The sequence below is a fragment of the Bombus fervidus genome, chromosome 8 (genome assembly GCF_041682495.2).
Source record: "Bombus fervidus isolate BK054 chromosome 8, iyBomFerv1, whole genome shotgun sequence".
Taxonomy (NCBI): domain Eukaryota; kingdom Metazoa; phylum Arthropoda; class Insecta; order Hymenoptera; family Apidae; genus Bombus; species Bombus fervidus.
Window position 1 is genome coordinate 4,706,184 of NC_091524.1, and position 23,417 is coordinate 4,729,600.

General features: G+C 38.4%; 1 protein-coding gene and 1 long non-coding RNA gene across 3 annotated transcripts in view; one reads left to right on the forward strand and one right to left on the reverse strand.

The window, feature by feature from the left end:
* The window catches only part of Sesn (Sestrin), a 150,918-nt gene that overhangs the window by 40,441 nt on the left and 87,060 nt on the right, over nucleotides 1-23,417 (reverse strand). The gene's annotated exons all lie outside the window — the stretch shown is intronic.
* On the forward strand, nucleotides 15,388-19,401 carry LOC139990341 (uncharacterized). Its single transcript, XR_011800549.1, has 2 exons — nucleotides 15,388-18,252; nucleotides 18,810-19,401. It is a non-coding gene; the product is annotated as an uncharacterized lncRNA (long non-coding RNA).

The following is a 23,417-nucleotide window of genomic DNA, read 5'->3' on the forward strand; positions in this document are numbered from 1 at the left end:
AAAGAGCGTCAACACTTGAGGGTGGCATAAATTTTAAATCCTTGCCCGTACGGTGTCGTAAACTAGCGGGTCCTGATATTTTGCGACTGCGACGTCTAGTATATTCGATTTATTCTTTGTAGAATCGTCGACAAGGGCGAATGGAACTGACTATTTTACACGTTTCCTACCATCCTGAATAAAAGTAGCCTCTCGGATAAATCGGGATACGTTTTATATCAATAATAAATTATATTCCCTTAAAATTGACTTACATTCCTGAGATAAATTATCTTATATGTAGCTAACGAGGTTCAATACCATATCTATATATAGCTATATATAATGCATTAGAAAAAACGAAATAGAAGATTATCATCTGTTTCTAGTGTTAACATCTTGAAAGATATCGATACGTATGTGTAGGTTTACTTTTTGTGTAATTGAAGTATAATTCTGGAAGATATGATCATATATGTGTACACTATGTTTCTGGATGGTATCCCGCTGGCGGTAGCCATCCACATTTACAAAAATTTACCAAATTGTTCAGCTGGACAAATTGTAAAGTACAAATTAAATAAAAAAAAAAGAAGCTATGTTTCTTAGACGTATCAATATATTTTTCGAGTATTGTATCTCCCATTTAGTATTCACAGATAACAGGGCTATGAAATTAAAGTGTGACAGTTGACTATTGTGGAAAATATTGGTGATGCAATACGAAAGACAGGGAGAAACAATGTAGTATTTTTTTGTTTTTGTTTTTCATGTCTTTCATACGATAAGTTTTAAATACATTAAGACTAATGTATCTTTTTATCTAATCGCTTTTCGATCTTATATTTTCGATTTACCTTATTACTTGTTTGTAAAGAATTAAAATGTGCATCGAGCTATTTATAGAAAAATGTATAGTTCTATTTAGAGAAATAGAAGTGATCTTGAAATATCTTTGATTCCTTCATGTACAAAGAATTCAATTACGCGACAAGTCGTGGACTAGAATATTAAAAATTTTCCTAGCAACGTTTTATTCTATCGCCAAGATTTTCGATGTTTAGCTGTCACGCTTTATGTATCTGTATATTTAAATAGAACAATAACGAACAATTATATTTTCCTTAAAAATTCGCCTTTGAAGAGATTAATAGATTCGTCTGCAAAATAGTTGATCATAGCAAATATGTAAAGGCAGAGGAATGTCGAGCGATACACATGTCTTCTTCAAACATTGCAAAATTAAAACGTGAATATGGAACGAAGTACAATCAAGAAGTGAAACGTGATGTATCTAGATAAGAAGATTAGATCATTTTTTTTTTTCTGATCAACGATATCGGCTGACTCGATAAATAATACCGAATAACAATCACCAAACGTCCTCTGACTAATGGAAAAGAGAAATTAATAACGCTGTGGTAATCGATCGTTCGAACAAAATTATGGGACATGGCTGAAGCGACCAATACATAGCGGTATTGTCAAGTACGATTCATCGGCGTGATTTCACGCAGCAGAATTTTGCAATAACAATGCACGAGGCTGATAAAGTACAGATATCCGTGTCATCCCGACACGCGTTAGTCGACCGTTCGTTTCGTTTCTCGTTTCTCATTTCACGAAAACATCGTGCTGAACATTATCAGGGACTGGTGAATACGTTTATTATCTGCGAGTCTATTGACAACGAAATATCAATAATAGAAGACGAAAATGCACGCTCTTCTTATTGGTCGGAAGACAATAAAGCGGTATCGGTCGAACGATCGATACTCCCGGCCAATCGCTGCTGTGACGATTCTTCTTTCGCCAATCGTTGGTCAAATCTCGCTATTGCGACACGACGTGAAACGTTCGATGTGATAAATAAAATGTAATTATACGAAGGTTAGATGCGTGCATTCTTTTTTTATCGAAAACCAGATAAATACAAGAAATGATGCATAAAATTTCTATTTATTTACGGGATTTTGTAATGGAGTTTCATGCTTTTATGAGTACCTATAGCGATATGTTTTAAGACTTAAAGTCGTATAAATTTTTCTATTACGATTTAACTTTGCTCCAGGTTTCCTCATATTAAAGATTTCGTCAACTGTTCCGCTTCTCTTCTGAACTAGAATTCTTTGATTAAAGAAACGGAAGAGCGAAAAGAAACAAAATTCATCGAGTAAACGGAAGAAAAATGAAAAATAAGGACTCGAAATGACGAAGTCAGAAAGACAAAGTCTCGATGATATCTGATTGCCACTGTGAAAAATATTCGATTGTTTTGCTCCATTTTACAGTCAGCATAATCGACACTTACAAGCAATTTTTCCACTTACGGTCAGCATGAAATAACAATCTTGCATAATTTGCATGGTACATCAACCAAGTACATAAGTGTTGACCCGTACATAATCTGTTTACTGAATATCGCCAGAGTCATTTAATTGCTGCACTTTCGCGCGATAAAGACAGTCGACTGTAACACCTGATAACATCGATCAGTCATCGGGAACAGGACTATAAATCATTAATTATTAACGAAATATAAATGTTTCCAATCATTCCGATGATAACATAATATACATCTTCACATAGTTTCGTACCTTTCTCCAACGCGTTATAGGACGTTATCGATATATTATGTTACAATAATTACTAGAATTAAATAACATAATTAATAACAATTCCAGCGAGAAAGGTTTCAGAAATCATTGTGAATTTCTAAAAAAATATGTATAGTCACTGCTAATATTGTTTCACATTGATTACAATCTCGATATTATTTTGTTCATAATCGATCTGATGAATGATTTATTCGTCTAATAATCACAGTTCATTTAATCTATAATCTACGATCGAACATATTATCTACTCCAAACGAAGTCTTTGTTAGTCATAAGAATTATGAACGTCATATTCTGGGGTTAAAAAGGAAAATGAATTCTGCCATAGGTCACCTTACGTCTTGAATGACTATGGAACCATGTACGCTCTACCTCTTAATCGCTTGAACTTTGATCGAAGTACAGAAAGATTAATGTTACCCTTCATTTATAATCGCGTTCAGTTCGCTGCTTACTCGTTCATAACAAGCTAATCTATCGATTTGACCGTTTGAACGAGAATCGAACCACTCATCAAGAATATCGAAAGAACGACTGCCATACTACTTTCTATTAAGAGTAGTTCCTAAGTACCGGAATTTCGTCGCGGTATCCTATTAACGTTGTAAATACAAGAAAAACGGTTAAGGAGCTGTTTTTAGAAGTTTTATTCAGAAGACTGGTGTTATTTGTTGAATGATAATCGGAAAACGATTAACTTGTCGAGAAAAAAAACCGATCGTATTTGTAGAAGTTTGAGGCGGTATATTTGATAGTCAAATATTAAGTATATTGACATAATTGATATTAAGTATACTTTTAAGTATACGTACTGTCACTGTTGACTGAAATGTCCTATCTATCACTTTGTAACCGAAAGAGACAGGAATTAAGTCATTTTCTCTATATCATCTTTATTTTTCTTCGTTCGATTAAAAATATTAACTGGCTAGGAAGTATAATTAATATTTGAAAGGTAAGAAATACCAGAAGCGTCAAATATTTCAACATATCTGGATAAATGAAGAAATGCTAACTAGAACGTTCTGACTAAGGAGGGCCGTATAGGTGTTATATAAAAGATCGAACAAATTGGATACTCGAAATATCAGAAAAAAATAACCGCCCCCACCTTAAGATGACGTAAGCAAAAAATTATCTTCAACGTTTTCAAGCCTTTCCGCGTATCGATGCTCGTTCGACGCAAACACCGGATGAAAATTTCATAAACAGCGCTATCAAACAGCAAATAGCCTTGATATTTTCTTAAATTGCTTTGAAAATTCGTGAAACGGTATCATTTTAAAATTTCGATATCGATTTCCTTTTCTCTCCACTTTCATTATTCATTGTCATGTCATTTTTTTCTTTTTTTTTTTTTTTCTTTCGTATGTATCTCATTTATACATTCTGACTGATTTAATTTGTTCTTCTGAAATAGACAGATGGAATATTATATTCTAATTGAAGCTTCCTCTCGAAACGAGCAAACTAAGTAAAATCGGTTAATATCGATAAAATATGTTTTCTTTTATCTGTCCATCTTGTTCTTTTCACGAACTTATTTTTCACCATATTTGTCACGGATTTATCTCTGCTTTGGCTTTGACGAAACTTAATAAACGATGAGTTAGTCGTAAATAGATTTCATTGAAAGAAGACTATGTTGCAAGGGGCGAAAGACAAAATTAAACTGAAGCATACGTTACTCCAGAGATTCTTAAGAATTTCATAAAGTTATTACAAAATTCCATATGTTTATAATTCTTCGGATTCGAAGAATTCGCTAGAATTACTCTTTCTTATCTCGTTTCTATTCTATCGCTAGACTGCAAATTTTTATGTAAACGTTTCCATAAATACCATGAAGCAAATAAAACTTACTCTTTCTCGCTCATATGAAACATTGAGCGAGGAAGATGAAATTTTCTACAAATTTTCTAAACATTTCCAGTCTACTGATTTATATTTGAATCGAAGCGACGAAGGTGGCTGTTGCCATTGTTATTACCGTTATCAGTGTCTTGTAGAACTTCGAAGCGTTCCCACGTGCGCCGCAAAAGTGGCTTTTATGTTGGAATAAATTTATCAAATTACATTGTATTACAATAAGATCAAAGGACAGCGGTGTCCCTTGACGCAACATGGTTCCTTTTGTCGCGGACTCTGCCAAATCGATGAGCACCCTTCACCGGAGCAGTCGACTTTTATGCGATAGTAAATTAACCGAAGCTCGCAGAAGAAACGCGGGAAAGCGTGCCATGATGGCGAAAAACTTGCCTGTCCGGGCATAAAATCTCATGACGTAAGGTGATTCACAAAGTGTTGGGCCGCTTGCCATACAAAACTTTCACGGATATATTATGCGCGTTAGAGAAAACTTTTTGGAACTTTGTTAACATCGTAACCGGACAAAATTATTCTAACATATTGGGAAAGTTTGCAACAAATCCGACAATATATATAGGAGATATAAGACATTTATTGCAGGCACAATACATAATTTCACTTCGTAGGAAATTAATATACAGTTGCCTTACCTTAGCTTACCCATCACGGACCAACGTTGCTCTAACGCAACATTTCATTCGCAATTTCTCTCCATCGAAATTTACATTAGAATTTACATCGTGCAACTCTGTTCTTTTAGCATCGCAACTACGAATGAAAATTCTAAGGATACGCCCGATATTTTCCACCTAGACTGAAACAATGAATATTTCCTACGACCTTTCAAATGATTTCTATAACCTACATAAAGTATATCTACATAAGAGATTTTTCTATAAAACGTTCAAATACTTTCATGAGTCATACTAGACACATTTAGCCGTTGATTTTGCGCGTCTCGTCTGACGTTCTTCGTTTGATACGACCTATAATCTATAATCTATAGGGTCACGGAGGTTCGAGGAACGCATGCGTGATGCATTTTACGATCGAGATATAAAACCATGACGAATAGTATATATCATATCCTTGCCCATTTTCCTACGATCGTAAAATACCGAGGTCGATCGACCGTTCTGAGAACCGCCATTAACAGCGGATCAGGGTAGCCATCAGTAGTGTAGAAACATTGAATTGCAGCAAGTATAAGATTAGATTTCCGACTGATAATTTAACTTTACAATAACTCTCGTGCAATGCGATTCGATCTTCCCACCGTATCTTAAATAATTCCACGAAAAACGACGATATGGAGGAAGATAGAAATAAAGCAACATTTCTATCTCGATGAACCGATAGGCAAGAATCGGTGAAAGCGACTGTGGATTAGACGCAAAGAACGAGAATCCCTTACGAGTTCCCCCGTCACGAAGTGAGCCGTGACTGTGGAAGGGTGCAGAAGTGATTGCGGGCCATGTGTCAACGGAATAATAAAAGGACCCCGTCTCGTGGCTCGTTTGAAATTGCGTGCCTCACGAGTAATAATGCCTGGACGCGGCGCAACGCGATAGCTCGGAAGAAAAGATCTTGCAGCCGGTCTCGTGGCGGACCTTTTATGATCCTCGAAAAGAGAAATTGACTGATTCCAGACTCTGTAGAAACAGAAACACGTTTCGTTTCCGGTGGAACGAGAACAGGCTCGTTGAAAGGAAACATGGATCTCGTTCTTTTAATCTGCTCGTCAAATCCTCGACGCTCGTTCAGTGATCTAATACGAGATTAAAATTGAAAAATCGGAGAATGTGGGATCGTCACACTCGAGGAAACGTTAGAGCTCGTTGCTCAGAGAATAGCATATGAGTAAAAGAAAAAAAGATACGCATTTCCTGCTGTCAAATAATAGATATACGATTTTATTTGTATAATATGAAACTTTCGAAACTTTCGAAACTTTAGATCTACGAAAAATAATTATTGCATTCCATCTACGATAACTGCCTCCATCGACGACGAAGGCAAAATGCACTGTATTCATCGTCGAAATAACCAACTTCCATGTGAAAACGCGCTTTTCTGGCAATCGCGATTCGTGCCAATTGATAGGGCGAAAATAAATCGAGTAGTCGAATAAATATTGCACCCTTCGTTTCCGGCTCTTCGTACGGGATGATCGAGAATGTATTAAAACCACGGTATTCGTGGAACGCATGGAAGGCCGCTTACGACCCTACCAAATTTCAACTGGATCCGGTGACTGACACGAGACGAGATTTCCATGAAAAATTAAAGACACGGTCAAATTATTTACAAACAGGAAGGTGAGTATGGGGTTGGTGATTTTAAGTGTGCGCACGTCGAGATTGGTGAGAGTGATCAGCTGTTTCCAGAGGCGTAGGATCGTCCTGGGTCTCTGGGAGGAGAAGCTGTTTCGTGTTACGGTCGCAGAGCAGGAATGGTTTTGGGGAACTCTGCGAACGCATTAGGGTGCTGCAATGCCGTTCTAATATTTATGGCAATGCGTAACTTTCGGTGGATGAAACGGTATATGACGAAATAATCGATCGATTTACGTGAAACGCGGATTGGGATTGGATGAATATTCGAGATGAGACAAGAGGGATTCTTGGCTCGTAATCGAGGGTATCGGTGTTTTGACAAGAGAGATTTGACTTTGTGGAACAGATCACGAGAGAGGAAGGAGCGAAGATAGATCGAACGAAAGAAACACAGCATAATTATCGACGATCGGTAAACAACAAAGTCGGTTATCGGACGACTGATGCAACACGGAAACGAGTTTCGTCAGCTGCTGCAAATAGACTACGAGGGACTATAGATAGACTTAATCGGTCGTAATTGTGCATTTTTCCTCGGATAACGATCGTATAAGCCTGACAGCAATCCGATAGAAACACGTTCGACGTATCCTTTGTTCTTAGGGGAACGAACCACGATGATTCATAAGAACGTCAAAGAGAAAATTCAAGTTACTCTTATTAATATATCGAAACTTTCTCCTCGCGATAGAGAGTGAATTAGGAGCAAACAAAAAGCTGATAAGTTTAATCTATTCCTTTTTTTTCGTATTTACCGAATAAGGTTTATCTTCAAAAGTTCTCAAGTCGTCACATATAACCAGCTGATTAATCGACATTAATCGATACTTTTATCTAGAATTTAAAAGAACCTTCCAGAAGCGAAGAAGACAGTACAAACCATTGACTGGGGATGCTAGCTAACGCGAGAGCCGAGAAACTCTCGGTATACAGACATTTATCTGGGAATTTGTTCTACAGCCTGTAGATAAATCTGCACGAGTGGCTCCGTTGTATATGTACACGTCATTGGTCAACACACACGCTTATTCACCGCTTCTATCGTGACCTATATTTGTACGAAGGGTGATTATTTCCCCTTGATTTTTTCCCTCCTCGTTGTTCGTTCAAAGAACAGGCCATTGTTGCATTCGAGGGTACCGCGTGATTCGAATCGAAACGTATTTTTCTTTCTTCCATCCACTCCAAGGTTCACCCCTTTATTCGGAACGCGTCATAACAAAATTCATGGATAATTTGTTACCCGCTGTTTTCCAACGGGGAAACTTTCACGCACGAACGAACGGTCCCGTGGCTCACAGAATCATCGTTTACGATCTCTGTCGTTTCGAAACACAATTTCTCTCACACTATCGCAGCGACACATCAGGCTAAAGTAAATATTGAATCTTCAAAGATTCTACCATTTCATCTTCGATACACAGCAGAACAAATATTCTCTGTGAAACATCGTTTTTTACGTTTCGAGATAATTTGAAAGTTCAGTCAGCATACAGTGACTACGGAAAGTACGGCGCGTGATTACAGATCTGTAAGTCGGTAGATTTGAGCACGCAAGTTCATATTATCACGAAAGAGAAGATTTAAAGAACCGTTGATCACTTGCATTGAAATCACTACGATCGACCATCACCTTCTCTTCACCAAACCTCGTAACAATATAACTAACTCTATCGTTTCAAAATAGCGTTTAACGCTTCATCATAGCGACACAGCCGATCGCTGAAACATAGGTACATACATTAAAAATGTATACACGCGTAATTGCTACGCAAGTAGCCGGCGTTATCTCTCCACGCGTAATGTAACGATCAACCACGAACACATGATTTTATTATCGACTGCTGCGAATCGAAGATTTCGTCGGATATTTCGAGAAATGAGGGTTATTTTGAGAATTTATGATCCTTTACAGGAACCCTTCGAGCGCCTATACGTGCCAGCGAATTTAAATTACTCTCTACACGGTCGGTCCGTGCTTTTTCTTCGTTCACAGCTATATTCGCTCGTTTCTCTCCAAAGACGGAGGGATGAGACTTCTCTGCCTCTTGAGAATCCTCACGAAATCTCTTCCCCTTCAAGGATTCATTTCCCTTGCCCACCAAGGGTGAGCTCAGTTGTACTTTACATACGTTTCCCAAATCCTATGCAGCGTTTGGAGCACAACCACCTACCTTATCTCGTAGAAATAAACGTCTTGACAGTGACGATGTGATTAATGACTCGTGCATAATAATTGCAACAATTATTCTCGTCGAGTTTTTTTTTTATTACGAGAGAAAAACACATTCGCCACACATGATCGCTGGCGGATCTACAGTGTCCGATAGGTATCAGTTACATGAATCTTCGTGTCCAGCGAGAAATAAAACTAATAATACATCATTCGAGGAATATGTTAATGTACTGCATAAATCCCAAGTCCTTTTGCATCAATACGTGCATGTAAGAAATTCCGTGACAAAGTCTACTCTTACTTGCTTCCCTCTGATAAATCAAACACGCGAGATTCGATAGACGTACATAGTCCTTTGTGACTGACCATGTACGCGTACACCGATTTGGTTTTATCCCCGAGGCAAGAGCGTAGCTTTTGTTTCCACTCGTTAACCCAATTTTGAAGTATGCTCGGTATCAAGCATTTTTAATATTGACACGTCGAGTCGCGCACGCTCGAGTAAAAAGAAGAAACGCATTGAAAGATACAAAAGACGAAATAGGAGAAATCAATGGTTGTTCACTCTGCGTTACATTTAACAAAGTTACGAAGAGCGAAATTCGGTGCCATCTTCGGGATTTACCTTGACGACAGCTAAAACATTAACAATAAGAGGAGGAGAGAGAGAGAGGCCATTAAACTCGATCGATTCACGCGCAAATGAGAACCTATATTTGCTAATTAAATTGGAGACTAAATTCAGTCATACATATGTAGCAGTCGCTGCCACACTGTGGTCGCGTTTACGTGGAACAAAGAGACTCTCTGTGAAGCTCGATCCAGTAGCCGTGATCCGAGATTATAAGCGAGGCGTTAAAGTCACTTTGCAAAACCGGTCTTGCATACAGTAGCCTTACCGATTGAAGAATGCAATAAAATTACCAGGCAATTGTATCCACGTGTCGGTTGACGACGAAAGAGCAAGTAGTTTTGGTTTCCCCATCTCCGCTACCTACCAAGCTTGTAAACGATGATTAATACGCAGCGATCGAATCTACGAGACGTCTCCTCGACACGAGAATTCGTTACACAGCCTTCGCGTTCCTATCAGCATACGTAGAAAAATTCGTCGTCTCTTTTGGACAGACGTGATTGATGAAACTTTTTTTCATCTTTCTTTTTTATTTCGAAGATGTTCGAAATTAAGTTCATTCTTCTTTCGTTACGAGCTGTTTTGAAATGGTTACACTTTCGAAAGGTTACCATAGTTCAGACTAAAATAATCTGGAAATTATTTAACCTCGTTGCGCAACATTAGTACGCGTCCGCTTCGTCGGACGAAATTACAGGGTGAAATGACGAAGTGAAACTTTCCATTGGAGCCATTTTCTGGGCTGAATCATCGTTAAGATTTCTTCTAAGCGAGCCGTACGGTGAAAAGGGAGACCTGGTAATGGAAAGAAGCTGTTCCGAGGGTTTCCTTTCAGTTATACCTGTTCCCATCTGTTGACCCTTCTCGAAACAGTTACGGCTGATTTAAGAACACCATAACGTTCCTCCTTCTCTAACACATTCAGGATGTGCTTCATGAAAATTCATACAAATTAGACGTCGAATAAACGAGCGAACGGAATCATCGTTGTTGAAAATCCGTCGTCACGCGAGAACAAAAGTGTGTCGGTGAAAAAAGACAGCCGAAGAAAGTGAATACCCAATTAAAACCAAAAACGTTTAATCGTGATCCTATAGAAAAAGAGAAGAAAAGAAAGTCTTTCTTCTTTCTTTTTTTTTTAAGTAAATGTTTTGACGATTGAAACAATACCGAAGAGAGGAAAAATTCTTCCAAAATTTTCCTAACACTGATCAAAAAAACAGACAATAATATTAATGGTACACCTCTCGTAAAATTTGAAAGTACCAATGAAAAAAAAAGAAAACATTAGTCTAAGTACAGAAATACATTGGCAGGGAAACGAAGAAATAAAGCAAGGAAATTTTGGCGAGGAACGACTCGAAAACATGGTAGGTATTTTTCTTTCAGCCATCACGTATTGTAGAGGGACGTGGCCGAGAGTAAACGTGTTCGTCTATTCGGACCGCCTACCTAACTTAATTTCTACTCTTGGTAAAACCGTCTTGGAAAATTCCACTAATCTTTTGTGCTCAGAACACCGAACTATAGGTGCTTCGTTCAAAAGGGACCCAACTATACATAAAAGCCCCTCTGCATCATCGATCAGAGACCAAAAATACAGGTAGCCACGAGTTTCGTTTAGAACTTTCGAAATACTGAACGATGATGGACAAAATGCGAACTTGGAACTGTACAGATTTTATATTTTCTTTACGACACGCGCGTTAAAAGATAGAGAATATCCTCACTCACAAATTGTGCAATCATTTGCAGAAAAACGAAACAACGATTTGAACGATGTTCGAAAAGAATACGATGAATCGTGTGGAAATTTTTGATATTGGTGATATGAAATGCAAGATAACGAAACGAATCGTAAATGATTCATTTATTTTATCGCGTCTCCATCAACGTGGTGCAACGGTGGTTGAACGTTTCGTTTTCTTGGCGAAACCCCTTGCACGCGTTGCACAATAGTTAGCGTAGACAGTGCAAGGTATTCCAGCCACTGTTTTAATTGGAATATTGACATTTGTTAGCCATTGAAATACATTGTTAGCATTTCGCAAATGAGCCTCCAATGCGGATAGTGGGAAGAACGCGTGATTAACGGCGAATGAGTGAGAGGGAGAGAAAGAGAGCGAAAGAGAGCGGAGTCAACAACAGATCGGTAGCATGAACATTAGTTACGTAATCACAACCAGTAGTGGAGGTTGTATTTTCTTAGTTTTTAACAGTAGAAATTACATCCTCCTCGTTCTTAACACGCTAGTAAATTTCGAGTTAATGAAGAATGAAATGAGATTAATAAAACTTTTGATTAAAAAATCGTAAGTATGTGAAAGAACATTGAATACCTGGACACTTAAAAATATTTTATAAACAAAATGGAATTGCAAATAGAAATCTATCATCGTAGTAAAGTTTCTCTTAAACAAAACGAAACAGAATAATGATAACGTGCTTCGATTCGATTCCCTGGTGGAATAACATCGTTCACGCCTTCACGGGACGTTTAGCTGAGCACGTGTTCTCTACCGAAGCGAACTGCCTCGATTAATGCAAATATTATATTGCCCTCGTTACGCCCCGGACTTCTGTTCATATAATTCGATTATTTTTAAGCGGTCGCATACAATTAAGCCATGCACCGTAACACCGAGGTATTATATTCATTCGACGGCTGCTTTTTCATTAGATGAGCCGTTAATTAAAAGCAAAAGCTGCGCACGTGTATACAATGCGAACCAATCATCTTTCGATCAACAAATCTTACCTGCCTCATTTAAATCGTTATCGCTCTTTTTTAATGTAATTTTCGTTCTATGACATTTAAAAATTGGTCGGATATTCTATCTCAAGTAGAAATATCTTTTACGATTGACAGGATATGAACACACGCAGAGAATATAACGATATAACGATTTATTGAAAGTAAATTTTATTGGGAATAAATTACAGATTCTTACGTAATTGTGTTATTCCCACTATATTGGAATTGTAAATAATATTTGTCAACGAAATACGAACACGGGTTCATTATTCCTCGAATATTCATCTAAAACGATGAGAGCGTAAAAAGAGAGAAAGAGAGAAATAACAAAAGGAGCGAAACCGTGTTGAGAAGTAAGGAGATTCGGTGAACAAGGCAATTCCAGGATAATGAATTATTTAAAGGAAGCACGATACGAAAATAGTGGCGCGATTCACAATTCGATTACCTGATTCGAAACTTTTCCACTGGCACGAAGAGAAATATGTTTTTTCCGCGCGTTCCCGTTTAATTAGTCATGAATTGTCGATAACATCGGCAAGGTTACTCGTAACCCGGTACAAAGGCGATCCGCGATGACTTAATTCGAAATCAGGCTCTCCTTGTTCGTTTTTCTTTCCGTTCATTCTTTTATAAACGTTGCGTGTTGTAAAAATAAAAGACAAGGAAATAACTCTTCTTTCGCTCGGAGAATCAGGCGAGTAATTAATATTCTCGCGATTGATAAATGAAAATAAATTGTTATACAGCGTTTTTTACATATGTTTTTTCTCATTCTCTTTTTTTAAATGACCGATGACTACCATTTTTATTTACGTATATGGTGAATAAAAAGAGATATTACGTCAAGTGAGATAGATTTTACTTATAATTCTCAATGAGAATTGATTATAAAATTCTCCTAAATAAAAAAAAAGTGAGATAGATATTACGTCAAGAATGACAATTCATTTCTAACCCAGAGACAATTGTACAGATGTTAAAGACGCTAAAATTCACAAACAGGCAGAATCACTCTGAACGTGTTTCTCTCATTTTTAAAGAAAATACGTACCACGCCAGAATAATTTACTTATAATTCTTAATGAGAATTGATTGTAAAATTCCTCCAAATAAAAAAAAAATATATATATATATATATAGAAAATATAAGTGAAGAACAGCAACACATCCAAACCAGCTGGCTGCTGAAGCGAGCAAAACTCTCATAGAAAGTAGACTAAAAAGATAACACTCCACTGATCTCATTAAAGAAATAAAATAGTCAAACTCGAGGATGGTATCCCTAGCCATCCATATGTTATTTAGCAATTAAGTTAGAAAAATTTACCAAATGTCCAGCTGGACAAGTTGAATAAATAAAGTACAAATTAAACAATAAGAAAACAAAACTTTTAAAGAACCACGGTGCTGGTACTTACACCGTCAACTAAAAATTCTACAAAGAATGTATCGAAAACACTTGCTCACTGCCATCTGTTGTTTGTCGTTCGGTTGTCAAGCTTCCGTACATCTCATCGATCGTTACTCAGCCGGAGGACGACAGACATGGACTTTTACGTAAACGTCCTATCGACTTTTATAAACGTAACACATTTTGGACATAATCAGATCGTTTAATAAAGCAATCCGCTTGAATAAATTCATTATATAAAGAGCGCAGTGGGAAAGTAGCACAAGTATGTTGTTTCACATATATGAATTAAATATGAGACGATATAATATAATTGTAATTGTACTATAGTATTTTTATCCACGGTCTTCTTAAGTTAAATTGTTATCTTCTTTCTTACGTTTCCTTTGAATCTATAGTCTGCTTCAGATACATAGTTTAGACAAGTTAGCAAGTAAAGCCGAATTGACACTGTTAATTCATCGACAAACGTTCGTTTTCATCCTCGTTTAATCCGCAGCGAACCTTCAGTGCACAGTGTATATTTGGCTTTGCTTGCTACTTGACTCAAACTACCGGCCGTGTCTGAACCAACATTAATATTTATACTATATATTTAGGCGAATCCGGAAGAACAGAGAGCACGAGTTCCGAAAGCAAAAGAGAAGCAAAGAAGCAAAAAAAGAAGAAAGAAACGACGTGAAGGGACAATGAGAGGCCATCATGCCTGCGTTGAATCGCGAAATGTAATTCAGACACACCTGTAACGACGACACGGTCGCGGCCGTCGTTCGTAAAAATATTCATCCAGGTCGACGAACGAAAAATGAATTCTTCTGCGACGATCGAGGCACCGAAGACGGGAATTTCCATACGGTAATATGTCACCGAACTGCATAACTCGATTGAATACAAAGGACCGACGTTCTTTCACCGGAAGCGGCATGGCAACGAACAGAAAGGCACGTGAGCGAGGAGAACCAGAAGAAAGAAAGATAGCAAAAAATTCGCAAGAACGAGGAAACAGAAATTTTTGTATTTATTTAGGTTCTGGCTAAAATCCTGGAATATCTAGAAATTGCGATTCACCTTGACGGTTAAACGCTGACTATTTTTGAGCAGTAAAACGGAAAGACAAAACAATTCGGACGACTAAATTAACGAAATAAATATTCCATCCACGAGAGCATCTATCTCCACGTTTTTCCACGTTCCTGAAAATAGCATTTTTTAGTACTTGTGACAAGTATCTACCATTGACATTACAGTGATCAACTACTTTCAAGCATGACTTTCACATGAAAAATGAACAAACGTTAATATGCAACAAGAAAGGTGAAAATAATAAATAAGTAAGAAAATATCGCTAGACAGGTCGAAGTGATTGAATTCGCGGAATTATCGAGATATATCTGACAAAAAGCGAGAGACAAGAGATAATGAACGGAAGTGTGGCAAACGCGTGAAACTGGCCGAGCGATAAGTGAAACTATCGGCTCGTAAATCATCAGGATGACATATAGGAAGACTGTACGTTTATTGGCACTCATGCGATCCGCGTGGCATCAAGATCGTCCTGCCAACCCGGCTACTCCCGTATTCATGCTATGCACAGCCATGTGCCGCATTGTGTACACATTGCACATGCAACTGCAGATGTATGCACATGCATTTAGGTCGGGCCCGGTATCTCTGCCGGTGTGTATGCACGCCGCTGCAAAATTAGCTCCCAGTTCTGTCTTTCGTTCTGTTACCAGGCGCGAGACTACCGAATCTCCCCCGCGAGGGCTTCTTCCAACTTCCGCTGCCGAGTTACGAGGCACCGCATCGCCGCGTTAACTTACCGAGATTTCGCCTCGATATCTGGCCATCGCGACTCTTAGCAGTTCTTGGAACTGATTTTCGCGTCACGCGCGTCTTCTTTAATGTCAATTGTATCTCATGGAAAAGGATTCTTTTACACTTTGCCTCTTATTCGTCTCAAAATTCTGCCAAAAGTTTCACAACATACTGGAATCGAATACTCTTGACAAATGAACGTCCGCGTTCGAGTAGAAATAATCGGCCATACAGAACGGGTGGCATTCGTCGACCCGGCAACATACCGTGGAAAAGTTCCACAGGAAATTTACGTAATGCAGACTAACACGTGTACACATGTACTAACGTTGATTCAACGCTGCTCAGATATGTAGATTGCAAACTTTTGCGGCACGTACAGAGTCGCAGCCAGAACGTTCAAAGTCGATATAGGGAAATTATAGTGGCCATTATAACCAATAACGACTATTAGTGAAAATCCATGTTCTTCATCTCCACGACACTCGGTCAATTAGTTTGTCTGACGTCAGCAAATAGGAAAATAATAGATTCAAATACGGGATATGTATAAGTTGTATTCTGAATGAGATGGAAATTTCTATTTACAGCGATTTAAAGACACTCAACAGGAATAAAGAAAATACGGAGAAGAGCGTCTACATACGTTGCTTCCCATGCGTTCAACGGCACAAAGAATTCTCCGCTGATAATATCAAAGAAATTTTCTTTCCACCCTCGAATACACGAGAGGGTGAAGGCTACCCTTGCACACAGATTAACATCCCTAGAGAAATTAGATGTGCTCGAACACATCGCCCTTGGTGCACGCGGCGAGTGCAACGATTGCCGCAATTATACACCAACAGATAAGATTACGTAAAAGCGCGAGTTTGGCTGCTTTAGTTTGACCTCCGAGCTTACAAGCGACCAGAAGAGAAGGAAATAGATGTAACAAAGAAAAAAAAGGAACGGCGACGAGGGAAAGACGGTACAAAGAGATGGAGAGACATCGAGTATGAACGTCGAAGAGAGAAGAAGAACACGAGGAGAACCGGATTGGAAGAAACGGGAAGACGAAAGAGGGAAGAAGGAAGAGGGAAGATGAGGTATAGTACAAAAGAAAAAGAAGAAGAACCGAACGAGCAAGCGAGATAGAAGGCGAAAGAGAGGGATACGTATGACTGCTGGCACCAAGCAGTCTGCTCCGCTCTCCTCGCTATTCCCGCAAGCAATGCCAGCCCGAGATTGCTGCTCGGTACTTGACTCGCGTTCACGAACATTCACGAACACGTACGAACACGTTTGAGCGTGCATCGACGTGTACACCGACTGCGATGCGACGGCCAGTTGCCCCGGAGAGAGAAGAGTCGTCCATCACAGTCCAACTCACAAATATTCGAACTCCTTTTGTGGAACACGTGTTTATTCCCGAGCATCCCACAGTCACAGTTCCTTTCAAGAAAACTGTCCCTTTTATGCGATCCTCGAAGAACCGTATTTTATGCGGCTACTCAGAAAAACTAGATAATTTCGAAGAAAATAAAGAAGCAAAGACTTTTCCTTTCTTCCTTTTTTATGATTCAGGTTTCCTTCGTTTTATTGTTGTTCTGTATTTGTAAAGAAAGTTGGTAAATTCTTGAACTAATGTAAACACCGTTTATCGTATTTTTAAAAGAACTATTGCAAGGTAGATTATTTTATATTTTTATTTCTGACGCAATGTTCGTATAAAGTAACGTTTACGATATAACGTATTATGATCATACCGTAATAATAACGAATATCGTCAATGCGATTTAATTTGTATGCCAAATAAATGGAAAACTATGTTATCTTGGAAAAGTTCGAATACGCTTTCGGTTCAATACGTATCTAGATATTAAAATTCAGTAATAAGCTTTATCTCGTTCTTATCGAGCGAGTATATCACGCGTCCTTGAGCAGTTGCACTCGCGAAATCGTACCCTCCGCGATATCCACCACGAAATTTCATTTGACAGCTCTATGGATTATTCATATTCCTCGGAGGAATCGTACGAACAATGACGTCAGACGCGTTGAATACGACAGAAGCCGAAATATCGCGCGAGAAATTTCTGACAAAAGAGGAGAGATGCAAACGATTGCAACGATCAGTCTTGCATATACTTCCGAAAATAAATCCGTCGATATCGAGCAAAAATCAATGATACGTCAAGAAATTCATGCTCGTGACAGCATGAAATATAACGAAACGGGAAAAGCTGGAATAAAAGAAAACAGTACGTGGGAAAAGTAAGTAGAGACAGCTTAGACCGAACGGAACGCCAAGATACGGCTCGATTCTAAATTTGGTCGAACCACGAGAGAAATGCAGACACACGAGTTGGGAAGAACCCTGGCAGTTACGCAGGGAAAAAGCCAGTGTAGAGGGGCAAGGTATACTCGAACAGACCGTTCATTGTTTGCAATGGACCGCTTGTATATACGACTCGTTCTAATTCCCTTCCTGTTTACGTTGTTCCACGACTAACTACTGTAGCCTGCTCTTTTCTGCTTGCCAGTTAAACGCGTTAAGTCATACCTCGGAAGTAATGTCGTTTCGGAAACCCATTTCAATGAAAAGATAATAGCAGTAATATAACTAAACCGTATATATTTATGAAAATTATACGTTTACTAGCAGTGCTAGGTAATAGAAATTTGTTATCTTCAAAATATTCTAATAGGAAACTTACTTTGAATATGTTTGCCTTGAATATGTACCGTTGCCTTCCACTTTCTGACAAGAACCTTACCGTGAAAATTTCATACATATTTATTTACATAATTTAAATTTTCTTTAAATTTAATTTCCCCAACATCGATTCCTAAGAGGGGATTATTTCCCCATTCATCGACCAACTTTCTAACGCTTATCTCGATAAATTTCTTATCTCTCGACTTCGTTTAACTTTCAGGCTTCCGTTTGACGCACTTGGGACTAACCTGAGCCTAAAAAAATATTATTTAGAATCCATCAAACCGAATGTAATACGTGACGAACGTTAATTGGAGTCACGCCAAAGATTAGAGAGACAAACGTGGCGCAAACTTTCCACATCGAGTTCCAGGGCTATCGTGATTCATGTATTCGCGAGATAGCTCTGACGTTGCGATAAAACTGCAAGGTTCCGATAGTCATAACGATGTTCCTCTTCCATAATAGTCATAAAGGGAAATGTTTTTTTAACGCGTCTATTAACACAGGGTTCCTGGGTGCATCGAGTAAAACACGGTACGAACATGATACAGACACTGCAACGCGGATAGATGTACACGATGTTAACGGTTTACGTGCAACTCTGGATCGCCACGGGTCATAACTTTGAATCGGAGGAGCGCAGGTGTCGCCGGAAGTCGTTTTACGAGCGAACGGAAACGTAAATCGGAGTACGACCTTCGTCACGGGCCGGAGGAAACTGAATACACGCTACACATGACGGTGCCCATCGAACAGTACTTATTATTTATACGTCTCGATCAATTTTTACTAGAAGCGTCTGTGACATAACCAAAGTTATATAGAAAAAAAGTGACATTTACGATGCAAAAATTGTTGTTTCATCTTCTTTTTATTAAAAATTAGAATTTCATTTCTCGCATCTTTTGTTCATATTGGAAAAATGAGTTTCAAGTATCTGTATAAGGTAGTATTTACGGATATTATTCCACACAGAAATATCGTAGCATTTTTACGTAATAATAAAAGAAGATCAGCTTCGAATGTAAACAAGCTAATTTGCCTATAATGTGCAAAAGTGCACTTGATTTTTAAATTAAAAACATCTAAATTACAAAATACTATTCGTATGCGATATTCCATTTCACGATCACATGTATCCAAAAGTCACAATGAAAAAGAATCGAGAATTCCAATTCTAAGAACATTACAAATTTGTACGTGACCGCAATCACGTTTCCCTAGAGTTTGGACTGTGTTCTAGAGTATTCCAAATAGGTTGGACAACTCGGTGTGAACCGAGCTTTAAAGGATCGACAAAAGCATGCTGTAAGCTCTTGAATAGATTCAATCGCCGGGAGTGTCTTCTCGGAAGTACTCGGATGCATTTAAATGCCCCTGGTCAAATAAACAGGCCGCCGGTTGAATACCGATCGTCCGGCCGATATGATTTTTGCATTTGAATGCCGCGATCGCTTCCGTTTTATGACGTGCATTCGCCCGTTGATAATTACTCGTTTAATTGCATTTGCTTTTTCTCCAACACTCTATGAATCTTTAAATGTATACGATATTCTTACTTGTATTACTTTATGGAAATATTACGCATGGAAGACCCGTTGAATTGTTTTAATTTTTAATCATTGTTTTAACCAACCGTTATTTTACTAACAAGCATATTTGCAATTTTATCGCTTTTAAACGAAAATTGTTTTTTTTTTCATTTTTCGTTCAAAATAATAACGAGTATGGTAATAATAGGTTATTCTCTGGCCATTATTTTTAAGCTTCAACAGAGATATATATTTACGTAAGAGAAGTAAAACCAGATATTCTAACATTTTCAATGCTAATTAGCTCCACCTGTTTAACGTTAATAGCAACCGAGTTTGTTCAAAGTAATTCCACGAATACAATTAGTAAAAGTCATCTGGTTTTTCTACGAATCAATTACACGTATCAGCGTTCTCTCTTGATAACGGGATTTCCTAGGTTTCATGAATAAATAAAATACGTATCTCCCCAAAAAAATGTTCTTAACTCAAGTGATTTACGATAACAGAACCGACCTGAGGCTTAATCGTCTAAGAAAAAGTGGACAAAAGTAGCGGAGCAAGAGAGGCGAATAGTTGCATCCGGTGATTCGCGATACCGGAAAAAAAAGCGAGATCGTCACGTTGCCACGGCCGTGAGACGAATAGAGAAGTGGCTGAGCTGAGTAATCGATAATACTTGTCAGGCAACGAGGGACAATAATGACAGGCGGCTGCCTCTGATCGATCATAATCGTGCAGTTTCAAGGATAATGCCTTGAAGCGTTTCGCGGGTCTTTGCCAAGGACACGATTGCCAGCGTACCTTTGAATAGGATTGCATCATAATCCTCGCACCTGCACGGTTCATCGCGATGTCTGACGAGGAACTTTCGCGAGAAACATGGAAAAATACGCGAGCCTCGAGCATCTTTTCTCTGAAAGACTGAATACGTTGCGGGTTTCATCAACGGAACAGACGAATGCTGGAAATTTACAGAATTCTATTTGTAGGAAGGAACTTTTTATTTCGGTTATTTGAACGCGAATTCCTATTATAGAAAAGAAAAATCAATATGATAACAGCGAATAGAATCGGTGTTCTATGTGATTAATGCATGGACTTAAAGGAGAGTGCAATGTAGCTCGTAGACTTTTCATGTGTTTGCGCAAGGTAGGGGAGTAACAGGATGTAGGTTTAAAGAAAGTCGTAAATTTTGTTTAACTTTTAAATGCCAGGGGTGAAATTTCAAAGAAGAATGAAATAAAGACACTCATCCTGGTCTGATAGAACAGTAGAACACCCTACAGTGCTGCATACATTAGATACGTACAATGTATTAGAGTATACTTTTTCTGATCGTGACGCAGATACTATTTACGACATACGATCAGTATCATTTAGTTTCCCTTCTACATCGTATTCGTTGAAAAATATTATTATCGTAAATAAAACGCATTATCTCTCTGTCTATATTTAACAGAGAAACTCTTAGATAATGAGAATCCCACGAAACATACGAGACACATAACAGTTCAAGATCTATTTTGACTCGCAACGAAGACAAAACTTTCACCGGTAAAGCTACAGGCGAAAAGAAAATTGTGAGCAGGATCTGGTATTTCAAGAGAAGAGGGCTTTGTTTCTCGTAAGCCAGGAGATCCCGGTGAAAAGCGTAAATATATAGTTGGACGAGGTAAAATGAAAAACAAACTCTCCGTTTGACGTAATGCCACGTGGTAACACGCGTGATGCACATCGTTGGGGAGTCGTATCGTGTAAAAGAACGCGTTCACAGAAACGAAATTTACGAGGGTCGAGGAGAGACATGTGCGCGCGGAGCTTTCTTTCGATGGAAGTATAGGGAACCAGAGAGAAGGGTGGAAAAACGTGGGAGCACCGTCAACACCCATGGTATGTGTACAGTGCATAGTGTACACGGACTCGATGCCAGAGACAAAAGAACTCGCGGGGATACGACATCGTTAAAGAACGTCTAGGAAAAAAATAACCAGCTGACGGAATAATAAACTGAAACTATCCGTACAAATACAGAGCACGACCATTAAATTCGTGGAAGAACAAATAAATGCATTCTACGAAAGCTTCAGTATTTATTCATAGTGGTGCTAGTTCCCAGTTTATTTTTCAATAATAGCACCAGTCTTCAATTGTAAATAACTTTTTTTATGTACATCTGGTACGATGCACACGCTGAAATCCTACATGCAATATAAATAGATTGCAAAAGGAAAGTCACGATCGAGACAAGCCGGAGATAAGACATTGAATTAACAGTAATTATTTCTTGTTTAGCTGTATTTTTGACGATGACGAAACGATAGAAGTGACAGAAAAGAATCGATAAAGATAGACTCGGACGATAACGCATCCACAGGAAGTATCATCGAGACTTGCGATCTCATTGTGTACAATTTATCGTGACATCTGCTATCTGCATAAATACACGGCAGTTAGAGCCGTAACCGTGGCCATGTAGACGATATTATAATAAACATTCTGATGAAATTTTTCGACGATTTACGTGTTCCCGTGTAATCAACTTTTCCACTAGATACGGGTGGGCGGAGAAGAGACAGGCATGATTCTTGCACAATTTCTCTTGTTTTTCAGCTTCGTTCGTATTTCGAACTAGATAAGAACGAACACAACCATTTTCGCCTTGAAACAGTTTGTCCTTCTGTCCAATCACGTACGTGTACATGGATGCGTTCAGTTCGCGATCGGTTATATGCTATCGGTCGTATATGCAATTCGAAAAATAAAACATCGTAGGCGACGAACATCGCCGTGGAAACGTATACGAACACACGTGTGTCTGTCATTTGCATTTGTACTATACAGATCGTATTCCTGCACCATCGTTTTATATTCGCCACAGTAAAAAAGCATATCGTTTCACCATTTCGTCGTTTTCTTTATTATTCGACACCATAAAAAAGATCTGCCTCCCCTCGCGTCAGATTAGATAACCACGATTCAACGTGATCCAACGGCAGTCGTTGAAAAAATCGTCGGACATAAATATGTTATTTTGCAAAAACTTGAAATTCGAACTATTCTCGAGTTAACGTCGATCGAATTGACTGAGATATTTTTTTCAAGTATTTAAATAGAGTGAACGTTGCGCGAAGAAACTGAAGATCGTATTTACAGACGACCACTTATTTCATGTTATGTTAATGTCGATTGTGTCGATGTAAAAATGCCACGTTATTCTCTTCTAACTCCAACCCTTTCCAACTGGTCGATTATTTGGGAGCAGGCTAAAGTATGGTAAATTATAGCGTTTCCTAAGAATAAAGCAAACATGTTTTCAATGACCTCGATTCTTCAGATTTTTCCCCTCTTGCAGGAAAATATCGGTATTGAATTACACTGCGGCCACTATAATATTTACATGTTGGATATGCGATTGGAAAGCAGTGTGCAAACATGTTCCATTCTACGGTAGCAAATACGAGAGAGGAACGCCACGGAAATACTCGCACTATTAGCGTTACACTGTCAGCAAACAGTGGTTATTATTTTGATACGCTCGATGAAACCCATGTTTAATTAATTACATAAACTATAATAAAC